At 48.9% G+C, this 11,674-nt stretch overlaps 1 pseudogene; it reads left to right on the top strand.

Annotated features, from left to right (window-relative positions):
• Positions 1–1,311: 1,311 nt before the first annotated feature.
• On the top strand, positions 1,312–7,087 carry LOC123936539 (annotated as a pseudogene).
• Positions 7,088–11,674: the final 4,587 nt, after the last annotated feature.

Raw genomic sequence — 11,674 nt, 5'->3', positions numbered from 1 at the left:
TGACTCCACTCTAGATGACACCGCTCCCCGAACGATGATCCCGACGAGGACAAAGACTACCCCAATGACTACCCCAATGACTACTACTACTCCCCCCACCCACAGACTAACCTTTATAGAGGTGGTTGAGCCTGTCCCACACACAGGTGGCTAATGAGATTCCAACACACAGGGAAAACATCACAGTTATGCTCAGTGGGCAATACGGGTGACCAATTGAATTTCAATTCACCATAGTAAATATACGCACACCCCGCTGATTGGATGTCTCCATCTGGTCTGGCTCACCCCTATATCTGGGGTTTGCAAGTAAGTTCCTCTGGTTAACCAGGCCCTCATACAGGCCCTCACAAAATAAATTTTTAAAAACAAGAAAAAAAAATGCTGGCTGACTGCAATCTGCCTTTCTTTCCAGGGTGCAAAGAGAAAAACATTCAACCAAGAATGCTCTACCCAGCAAGGTTGCCATTCGAAGTTAATAGGGAGATTAAGAATTATCTAAATAAACAACTAAAGGATTTTATTACCACTAAACTGGCCTTATAAGAGATGTTGAAGGGACTTGTTTAAACTAAAAAGTAATGATGTAATTAATAAGAAAATACATAAAAATAAAATCTTAAAGGCAAACGCAACATACAGTATATGTACAGCAGAGGTAATGGGTAAATCACTTATAAAGCTAGAGTGAAGACAAAAATAGTATGTTTAACTAAAACTACAATAAGTAGTTAAAAGATTTATATTTTTAAAAGGTCGTGACATCAAAAACATTAAACATGTGGTTCCCAAAAGTATAGAACTTCAACAGTTTACATCAATGGAAAAGTCATCCACACAGAAAGTCAATAAGAAAACATCAGTCTTAAATGAATCATGTATACTGGGGTGAATGGATAAAGATATAACACACATCAATACTATTCATCCATAAAAAATAATGAAATGGTGATGGTCGTGGTAATATGGAGAACCTTGAGAGTACTCTGTTAAATAAAAGAAAGACAAATACCATATGGTTTCACTTGTATGTAGAATTGAAAAAAAAAAAGAAACTCAGATTCATAGATACAGAGAAGAGATTGGTGTTTGCTGAGGGGAGGAACTTGGAGGCCTGGGAAGGCGGAGGGATGGAGCCGCAGGGTGGGGGGAGGGGCTGCTTCTCTTCTGTCCCCTCCCCCTCCCTCAGGAGCTCTTTCTGACCAGATAATAGCTCTGTGATGTGGGCGTGGGGCTTGTGTCTGCACCTCCACACCCAGGGCTCAGTTGCCTCAGGGCAGCAGTGCGATTGGACACTAATGTCTGATAAGGAAAGAGATGGATAATTATCTCTTCCCTCAGGAATTTTTTATTGATGGTTGACTGAGCTCCAGTCCCACTATCTGGGCAGTTAATGCCATCCTTGCCTTCGTGTGTGGACTGGGGCTCTTCGTCTTCTTACTTTCCTATTTCCAGCCTGATCCATCCTTACCACCAGGCAAGAAACACAAGAAGAGCAGGAAGGTAAGGAACCCTTGGCCCAGACCCAGGAAAGTGTGATTCTATCTTATTTTCTATTATTCTTTCTACTTTTCTGAGTCACTGGAGAGACTCCTGAAATGGGAAAGAATAGAACGGGTATTCCAGGACAAGCCAGACTCGGCAGGGGTTAGAGGGACATGAGGATTTCTCCCTGAAGATATCGGGCCAGAGTCCAGGTGTGGTGGAGGGGTCCAGGACGGTGTCCTGAACACAGTGACCGGTGGCCGAGGACCAGAGGCTAAAAGCTGCCTCGCTAGCAGAGGTCAGGCCCCTGAGCACCAGGTCACCAGCCACTGTCCCAGGACAGGTGTTTCAGGTGAATGTTCCCCCTTCGGGGCTGATTGAGGGAAGTACTGAGCCCAGGGGGTCCAAAGCAGCAGCTAGAGTGGGGATCTGGCCTTGGAAAGTGGGGTCCTATGTGAAAAAGTCCAGCTGTGCCACCAGGTCTGGGATTGTGTGTGTTTCTTGAGCAGAAGAACAGTGGCAAACTTCTCACATAGAATATCCTTCTGTATATTCTTCAAAGAAGGAAAACTGGAAATCTTTGTATCCATTTTGAAAAGGAAATGAGTAAAACTAAAGAAAATCACAGTCCACTCCCCCTTTAGTTAAATGTAGGAAGTCACACTACACATGAACAGTGAGCACCTGCTGCTGGGGCGGGGGAACCATCCTCCCTGTGTTCTTTTATCTCAGTACCAAGCGGAGCCATGGAGAAGGAGCAACAGAAGCCAGAAAAGCCAGACTCAGAAAGGTGAGCATCCTCCACACCCCTGCAGGCCCCAGTTACACTGTCCCCCCAACTCTGATGGGGCAGTCCCACTGTCTCCAGGACACTAGGGCCTGAACCCATCCCTCAGGAAACAGAGCCCTGAGTGGGGGCTCCGGGGAGGAAGAGGGGAAACTGGAAGCTTCCCAGATTGTGCACCAGAACAAAGCCCTGGGGGGCTGGAAACCGGTGTCGCCCAGCAGGGGCCCCAGGGCCTAGACTGGGGGCGGAACCTCCCGTTCCCGCTGTGGACAAGCTGTTCAACTCCACTCAGATTCTTCTGTGAGGCCACATGGTCCTTCCTCCTCCAGCAAGTTCATGAATGAGGAAGCACTTTGGAAAACACAAAGACATGATCCACATCATGACCCCTGTAATCACCGTGCGGGCACATGGCCTTGAACAGTGCTGTTTGGGGCTCCTGAGTCCAATATTCCAAAGGTCTCCCCTAAAGGGACATTGTACACAGCCTCCTCTAAGACCACTGGACCCCGCCTTCCACTGTGACCTGGTCTCCTGTTTCCAGTTTTCAGAGATTGCCTACATGATCTGGAAGAGGTTCAGGACCTGTTCTCCCTTCTGCAAATGTAAAGAATCTGCCCCCTTCTCCCCTGGGTGGGCCTCCCCAAGTCTATGGTGTGGACCCCGCACTGTGGGAAACGGCCTCTGGGGCTGTTCGGTGGGCTGGGAGGAGCCGTGGGACAGATTGTGACCAAAGCCCCAGGCTGAGGGACAGCAGGAGCATCGTGACATGGGTGTGGGGCATGGAGTGCCATGGGGTCCCCTCCCAGCCTTGGGATGCTGCAGGGGCAGCTCACGCCTCCTGTCTCCCACAGCCACCTGGCAAGGGTCTCTGACCAGGGGGGCTTTCACCAGTCCTTACAGCAAGCAGACCCTGGGCAGGTGCACCAAGGGGTGCCAGCTGGAGCCGGTCAGCCATGCAGGGAACCTGTGGAAGACGTTGCTCCCACCGTGGCCTCATCACCTGCTCGTCCTCCGCTGACATGGCCCCCTCAGCCTTTGTCCTCCACCCTGCCAGCAAGACCTCAAGAAGAGCAAACTAACTTAAAAAAAAAATCCTACCAGACACAGTGAGAAAGAACTTTCTTCCAGGTAATTCCTACTGGGCCTCTCTCCTTCCAGACATCTCAGGCCTTGGCCATGCCAGCTACCCCATTTTATCCTTTTCCTGGTGGTGGGAAAGTACCAAGTCCTTGTTCTTGCCTGGCACATTACAGCACAAGTGCCAGCAAGAACACATCTCCCGCCACCCACCAGATGCCTCGTTCTGGTGTGGCCTTACTAACAGACAGATAGAGACTCATAACCCTTCATTTGTCAATCCGGATGTCCAGAAGCTCCTTGAACTACTAATCAGCAAAAGGGTAAAACTGAAGAGTTGGAAGGAGAAAGAAAAGTTTGGGTCAGTTTTCAAACAGTGGTGCCCAGACGACCACGTGAGCTTCTGGGGGACTCTGTGGAAGCTGCTGGGTGCTGAGCAGAGCACCACCTCCCCGCCATCCTTCTAGAACATGAAAAACAAGGCAGAGCCACTGGCCCAACATCACCCGTTCTCATCTCCCAAGGTCTTGGAAGACCACTTGCAATGGAAATGCAACCAGCTCTTCTGGGGTCTCCCTTCTCTGGAAAGTGAGACGCTGGTGGCCACTGCCTTGTCCTCTACTCACTCTTCTCCACTACAGGCTCCCTCTGTTTTATTCAATGGGACCTCTAATTGCTTGCCAGTTCTAAACCAGGATCAAATATCTTCACAGTTTTCCCATTCCCCACCATTGCTCCACTGTGGGATCCAACCCCAACCCTCAAAGCTAAACTTGCCCCAGCCCCAGGTCCCCCTTGCACTATCTGTACCAATAAGACCACCTTCTCTCCCATCCCAGAGGAGGAGCAGTGGAGTATCTTGTGCTGCATCCCAGAATAAGACACAATCCTTCATCCCAACTAAAATGCAATATCTGGAGTGGCCCTTGTTGCCAAAGCAACAAGGAAGGGGGAAGCTTTTACCCACTACGGAGAAAAATTCTCCAAAATTCTTTAGCCAAGTCGCTCCCAAGCTTCTGGAGGACCACCAGGCCTCTCAGGCCCACAGATCAGGTTCCACCTTTCAAGGGGACTTTGTCATCTTTAATATCCAGAAGCCACAGCTTCAGAGGAAGCTCAGCACGGATAAACAGCAAAGCAGCTTGCCCCACAAGATTCAGATGTCTCTGGAACTGAGGTGCCTCAGGATGAATCCCTGTGGGTGAGTCAGGCACAGAGAGAGCAGGGGCTCTCAAGGCCCTTTGTATTTAAAGGCAAAAGCATCCAAGCTACATGGAGGACCAGGTCCAGATACCACAGGAAGTATCAAGCAAGATTCCAACTAGAGAAGAACTTTGGTAAGGGTCTACGGCAGTGTCTGAAGAGGACACCAACAGATCTCTCCAGGATCTCAGCTAGGTTCCCAGTGAAGGTTCTGGGAACCAACTCTGAGGAGTTTGGAAGACCCTTGATAAGGGCCTTGGAGGGTGATCCAGGAAAATACTTAGCCAGGGGGCCAGATAAGAAACATCTAGAAAAAACTTTAAAGGTTAATTTGCACAGGAAATTGGGAAAGATCAGTAAAGGTCTGATCCCTGTGACTGTGCGTCGAACCTCGTTTGTGGCCAGCCATGCTTTTCCCAAGTCCCAACCCCACAAGGCTCTCAGAAATCTAGCACCCTTGGATTGGAAGCCCTGTGGAAACACCTCCTATGAGCTGTCCTTCCTTTGTCCTAACACTCAGCAGAAGCTGGAAACACACATCATAAGTTTTCAAGTGAGGCGTAAGTGGGACCTACCTCTCCAAACTGTTGAGCCCATAGATATCAAACTACGTGAAGCTCAACACTTGCCCGTTCCCCAGTCCCCCTCTCTGTGCTCAGCCACCTTTGCACCTGGGGCCCCCTAAAAAGCCAAATTTTCCAAGTTCTTGGGGAAACCACCTCAGACCCATCCAGGAGAGAAGGGTATAACTGAAAAGTCTGATACCACTTCAGGGAGCTCCCTGCCTGTTCCCTCACCCATATGCGAGCAAATCCAGCAGGCCCTGGGAGGGACTTCACCTGGTGATGGCCATAAGTCCTCAGAGACGTCTTTATTAAGACAGGAGGGCAGATCACCTTCTCAGGCCTCCATTCTCAGCCTCCGAAACAGAACTCTGTACAGCAAGACTGTTATGGGGGTCAGAAAAGACAACCTGGAACCAAGTCCAAGTTTAGCAATGGCCAGGAATGAGCTAAAAGAGGGGGGGGTAGGGGGTCAGGCCTCACCAGACATGGTAGCAACACTGAGGATGAAGCTCAGGTCCCAAACTCCAAGGTCTGAGGGGGCCATAGAGGTGATGGAGGCCAAGAAGGCCCATGCTTGGAAAGTTGTCTTAAGACCCAGGCCTTAAGTTTGTTGGGCTGGCCAACAAACCAGCCATTTATGTGGATCTGAGGAGATCAGGATATCCAGGTGCTAGGAAAAGCCCCTCACCATCTACAGTGTTGGTTGATCAAGATCCAGAGGAGGTAAGCCTTAAAACAAAGGTTAGTAAAGTTGAGCTCCAAGAGAAGATAGAGTCGGAGAATCAGCCTGAAGGCCATACCACTGCTGTGCTTCCTCAAGATTCTCCCAGTGATATCCTCCTTCCAGACTTTGCCACTTGTGTGCTTGTTGAAGACAGTGGCACCAGCGTGCTCCTGCCAGACTCTCACACTAATGCTGTCCTTGCTGCAGACAGCTTGACCACTAAAGAGTCACCATCCTGTTCCCAAACTGAGTGTGCCAGTGGAGAGTCACCAGCTTCCCCGGTGTCACATAACCTTAGCTCAAGTGGATCAAGCAGTAAGGGGCAGCAAGAGCCCTGTGGACCAAAGGTTGAGGAACCAAGTGACAGCCAGAGCAACAGTGAGACCACTGATGAAGGAAACGACCAGAAGAGACCCAAGCCAGAAGAGAATGAAGACAGGTGTGCAGAACCTTTGGAAATCAGGACTTCCCAAGCTAGTGAGATAGGCCACCCTCCCCAGGTCCGAGGATGAGGAGAGAGCCTTGGGAGAAAATACCTCCAGCTCATGCCACCAGAAAAGGGACATGTTTTTCCGGCAAGCCACTTTAGACAAAGGATGAAAAATTTTCTGCAGTGCCTTAATCCCAATAAAAAAAGCAAAGGACTGGAAGGCCCCCTTCAAAAAGGCAAGCCTGCACTGGCTCCTCCCCAGAGCTGGGTGCCAGTTAGAAGCAGATCGGTTATGGACAACAGGGCTGCCAAAACTCAGACGATCGTGACAGCTGTGGGACAAATGCTGGTGGAAAAATTGGGACTCCACCAAGGAATTTGGGCCTCAGATATATCAGCACAAGGAATTACAGGCCCCAGTACACAGGCATTCTTGCCCCCACAGGGCTTTTGCCTCCACAGACCAGAAGACAGTGATTGGAGGGATAGCCTCCAATTAGCAAGGTACCCCCAAGGGTCATAGCTGCCCTAGCAAGAGCCAGCTGACCAGAGACAGGAATGGCGAATGGGAAAGCCTCCCCAGGGACCTGGGGCCCCCAGGCAGACACAACCAGCACTAGCCGATGGTGGCAGGTGTCTCAGGTTGACTTCACCATTATCCTACATGCAGTCTTCAAAAATATGTCTCAACTTAGGCAGAGAACGTTTCACACATCTTTCCTGGTCAGAAAGACTTCCTTCAAGAAAAAAATCGAGTATATGCAAAGAAAGGCCATTTTTTTTCTCACATTAGCACATCTTCTGTGTGCTAATGCCTTCCCCATGCCACAATTTTTATTGTTTCCCAAAAATTTATGTTTGGTTTTTTTCTCATAAGTGGTGCTCTACTTTGTGTGTACCCTGCTTGGGAGGGAGTGGAGAGGATCAGGGTTTTTTCTCCCTGAGTGCCTGCTTTGGCTTCCCCAGAAGAAACAGGGCCTTGGAGGGCCAGTGACCTCGGGGTCCACCTCCACCCCCTTCCTCACACAACTTCCATTTCCACGACAAAGTGAACAAGACCCAGAATGGGACCTAGCTCTGCCCATCCTCTCCTGCTTTCCCTCCACCTGAAATTTGTGTGACTGTAGGGAGTGTCTGCTGAGGCAGAAATCCCGCTTAGGCTCCAGGAAGACAGAGTCCTAGATCAGAGTGGGGTCCACAGTTGGGAGACACAAGGCTGGCCCTGAAGGCAGAAGTGAGAAGTCCTGCCCCCGCCCCTGTCTCCTGTGGGGAGAAGAGAACGGCCACCCCAGGAGCCTTCTCTTCCCAGAGAATCCCATCTTAGCTCCATGCAGCCCCTCTTACACTCAGAACAGCAAGGGGCAAGCTCGCTCCTGGAGCTGAAGGTGTGTGGGGTGCCACAGAGACCCCCAGGCAACAGCCTGCCCAGCCCCAGGGCACTGATGGGGCCTGCTCACCAGCACCCCCCTTCCGCTTCTGGAGGTGGAGGCGGTGAGGCTGTAGGCAGGGAGACCCTGTGCTTAGGGTGGGTTAAGTGACAGTGTAAGCCCATGCCTGGTGTGATGACTGAGGATCCTTGGTGTCCCACTGCCACCTACGGGCCCAAAGGGGAGAAGTTAGAGGCCCTGGGACTGTCCCCACAGGGTTTCCACTCCACTCCAGCTGCCATGTCCAGGGGTGGGATGGTGGAGGGGGTGGGGTGGGGGTTGTACAGAAGCCACCTGAGCTCCCACATGGAGGGCCAGGTTCCCAGAGGCAGAGGTTCCCAGAGGCAGCAAGGTCTTCATGCAGAGAAGTAAACTTCTGCACAATTTGATAAGCTTGTAGGACTGTGGGCCCTGGGATGGACTTGTGGTCTGTGACCTTTACGTACACGTGTGGCCCAAAGATGGCTCCCAGGGGTCTGGTGGGGGAGGCCAAGGGACTGGCCTGGCTCCTGGTCATGGTTATCCCAGAGCCCAGACGGGTAGGAGGACAGGATAGGGCTTGTCCCACCCCGGCTGGAAGGGACGTGTCCAGAATGAGGGTGCAGTCCAGGAGGGCCTCCCCCTGAGTGCCCCGCTCCCAGCCCAACATCGTCCTCCAGAGCTCCCCATACATCACTCAAATGGTGGAGAGTCCCACTCCAGGAGAGATCCCCCATCCAGATGGCAGCAGACATGGTCCCACCCTCATGCTGTCAGGATACCCCATGTGGGAATGTTTCTGGGGTGGGGGACAAATTGGGTGCAGTCCTGCTCTGTTGCAGCTTCTCCCTGGAGCCAGGTCCTGCCTCTAAGTCCCCAGGGTGGGCCAGCAGTGACAGTGTAGTCAGGACCTGGGGGAGGTGGTACAAGGACAGACAGCGCCCCAGACCCTTGGAAGCTCAGGAGAGTGTGACCCAGAGCAGAGTCCTGAACCTGGCTGCTGCTAGATCCTCCCAGTGGCATGAGTTCTGGGAGTTGAGGAGTTGGATGTGCACACCACGCTCCTGCTGGTAGAAGTGCCGCAGACAGGAGGCTGGTGGAACAGCCAGAAACAGGAAGGAGCAAGTCCCCTTGCCTTTCTCCTGCCAGATGGTACAAGAAGGTCAGAAAGGGAAAGCCCCATGCCAAGACACCTTGTGCAGAGACCTCTGACAGAGACCCACACCAAGACCTCCCATAGAGACTCATACATAGACCCACACTGAGACCTCCCACAAAGACCCACACAAAGCCCACACAGATCCTACACAGAGACCTCTGACAGGGGCCAACATCAAGAACCCTCATGAACACCATGTCCAGGGATGATCCTCAAAGCCCTCCCACACATACCTTATGCAGAAACTCACAGTGGCCAACACCAAGAGACTTCACAGAGACCTGTGACAGAGATCCACACAGACTTATCTCAGACACACCTCAGAAACCAATCTGAATACCCACACATAGCTCTGCAGAGCCCATACAGGGCCTCCCAGTGCCCTGCAGACACCAAGGACATACCTTGAACAGAGGCCTGACCTCCATTCTTAGGAGCCCAAGTAGCCACCTAGTGACAGGCCCCGCATGGATCTGAAACCACTTAGCAAACTGGCAGTGCAGTTGTGCTCTACAGAGAAAAGGCTTGTGTATTTTTTATTACTTATGTAAAGACTTAGATTTCCCACGTAAACCTGAAAAATCCTTTCCTTCACAGATTTTCATTAGCTTGAGCTCCCATGCACAGTTTAAAGAATCAGAAACTAAAAACAAACAAAACTTTGCCATCGACTAATGAGGGAAGAACTCTTATTTGTCCAGTTTTAGCTACAGTTTAATGAAATGGCCTCAGGGGTCACGTTCTTTATTTTGTTAGGGACAAGTCCCTCCACCCAAAGTGACTTCTTCACGTTGGAAACGCTGTAGGGAGGCCTGAAGTCACTGGAATATGGGATGGAGTGAACCAGCAGAGAGGCCACTGACTCAGCTGTATAGACACCATGCTCTTTGGCCCAGAGCAGGTTGTGGTAGGTTTGTGAGGCTTGCTTTATTTTTAAATCAAAGAACTCACAGTGTCAAACACATGAAGCTGTTTAGAGACAGTTCAGCAATATTTCTGTTATTGCCTTTGTTTTGTTTATATTTACTGTTAACAACATAAAATAATTATATCTTTTTCTTTTTGTTCCTTTTAAAATATGATAGTATCCTTAGATGATATCACGTATATGTCCAGAATATGAAAAAAAAAATCACGGCCTAGTGCTCAGCTATGATAGCTTAAACTTCTAGAGTATTCAGAAAGTTTCATATTTTACACAATCTTAAGGCACTTTCAGTTTCTATGACTCGGGAAGTCAGGCGCTGCTTTATATTATCAGCTAAAAAAGGGCACAGTGCTTAAATAATTTCGAAATCTTAGAAAATATTCCATTTAGTTGCTGCTTGAAATATATTTTACCTTAATTAAATTACTTGGAAATTGGCATTTTAACATCAGTTAAATTTAAAAAGTATACATTTAATCAGCATTTCATTATAATAACAAAGATCTCACCATCTACCTAGTATTTTCCAAACTGGGCAGTTAGTTGAGACTCCATATTTCTCACTGATCTTAAGAGTCCTGCTGCCCTGACTTGATAAGCTCTAGATAACAGATCTCAAGTGTATGCCTAACTCTCTCAGGTCACCCGTTCAGGTGATGATGCCACAATCTTTTCTCTCAGAAGAGAGGAAGAGGTGGTGTCAGTTCTGTGGGTATGTGTACGTTTTTTAATTAAGAAAAAACATAGGCAGTAAAATATTTTATGGACTCACAGTTGTTAATGTTATTAACATTTTGAAATTTGCCCCCTTGATGATACTTTCTCATGTTACTGAATCACAGGAACTATGGAAAGTGGCCCTGGATAGCCTATAATATCCAATCAGTAGTATTTAATAACCAGGACATCTCATCATTTCCCTATAGATGCCTGCATCCACGATATCTCACAATCATAAAAAGATACTTTCTTTTTTTAATTTTAAGCTACTTCTAAACCATGGTTTTAGTCAGAATGAAATTAAATTCTTGTAAGAGGTATAAAATAATGTAACTTCTAACAACATAGACGGGAATTTTTGAAGTGCTACCATCCTTTGAAGGAAAACATCACTGCCTCGTCTCATCCTGATAACAAAAAATGAGATGACACAGCTCTTTGCTCTCAGCAATTTTATGTGTGTGCGTTAGTTGGTCTGTGTATCAGATGCATTAGTATTATTTTTTTTAAAGATTTGTGGCACAGACAATTTTATAGAAGCAATAAATAGGACATGTGTCTTGTTAGCGTCTTGGAATAAGGGCAAGTGAGGAACTGACACAAACATTTTCTGGGAAGTGATTCCATTACCTTGAACCTTTCTCAGTAGAAGAAAAGATGGGAGGTCTCAGGTAGGAGGCTGAGACACTTTTGCCCCACATATAAGTACACAAGTCATTGGCTATTAAAACTGGGAGGGCTACTGCAGGCTGTTGGCTGGAAGGACTTGCAGAGAGCAGATGAAGAAGGACAGGCACGTTTAAGGTCTCTTGGCCATTGCCAAGCCACCATTTACAAAATGTGCCCATAATATAAGTAGGAAACAGGACTTGACCAAAGCAGGCTGCGTGTCCTACCTTCCCTCCATTTATACAGGGAAGATACGTCCCTCCACCACCACCTCCCCCAGAACCTTTCCTCATTGTCAGACACTTAATGCAGACTTCAGATGAAGAAGTAGGTAAAGAAAGGAATAAGAGGAGAAGAGGAGATGGGAGACAGAGAACCATTACCAACACACACACACACACACACACACACACACACACACACACACACTAGTGGTGGTCTCTGCTTTATCCCAGCCACCTAGTTAACAAATGGGGACCCCATGGCACGTAGAGTCTCCCCAAGCCACATGGATACT

The sequence above is a fragment of the Meles meles genome, unplaced genomic scaffold (genome assembly GCF_922984935.1).
Source record: "Meles meles unplaced genomic scaffold, mMelMel3.1 paternal haplotype, whole genome shotgun sequence".
Lineage (NCBI taxonomy): Eukaryota > Metazoa > Chordata > Mammalia > Carnivora > Mustelidae > Meles > Meles meles.
This window is presented reverse-complemented; position numbering and strand designations above follow the sequence as displayed.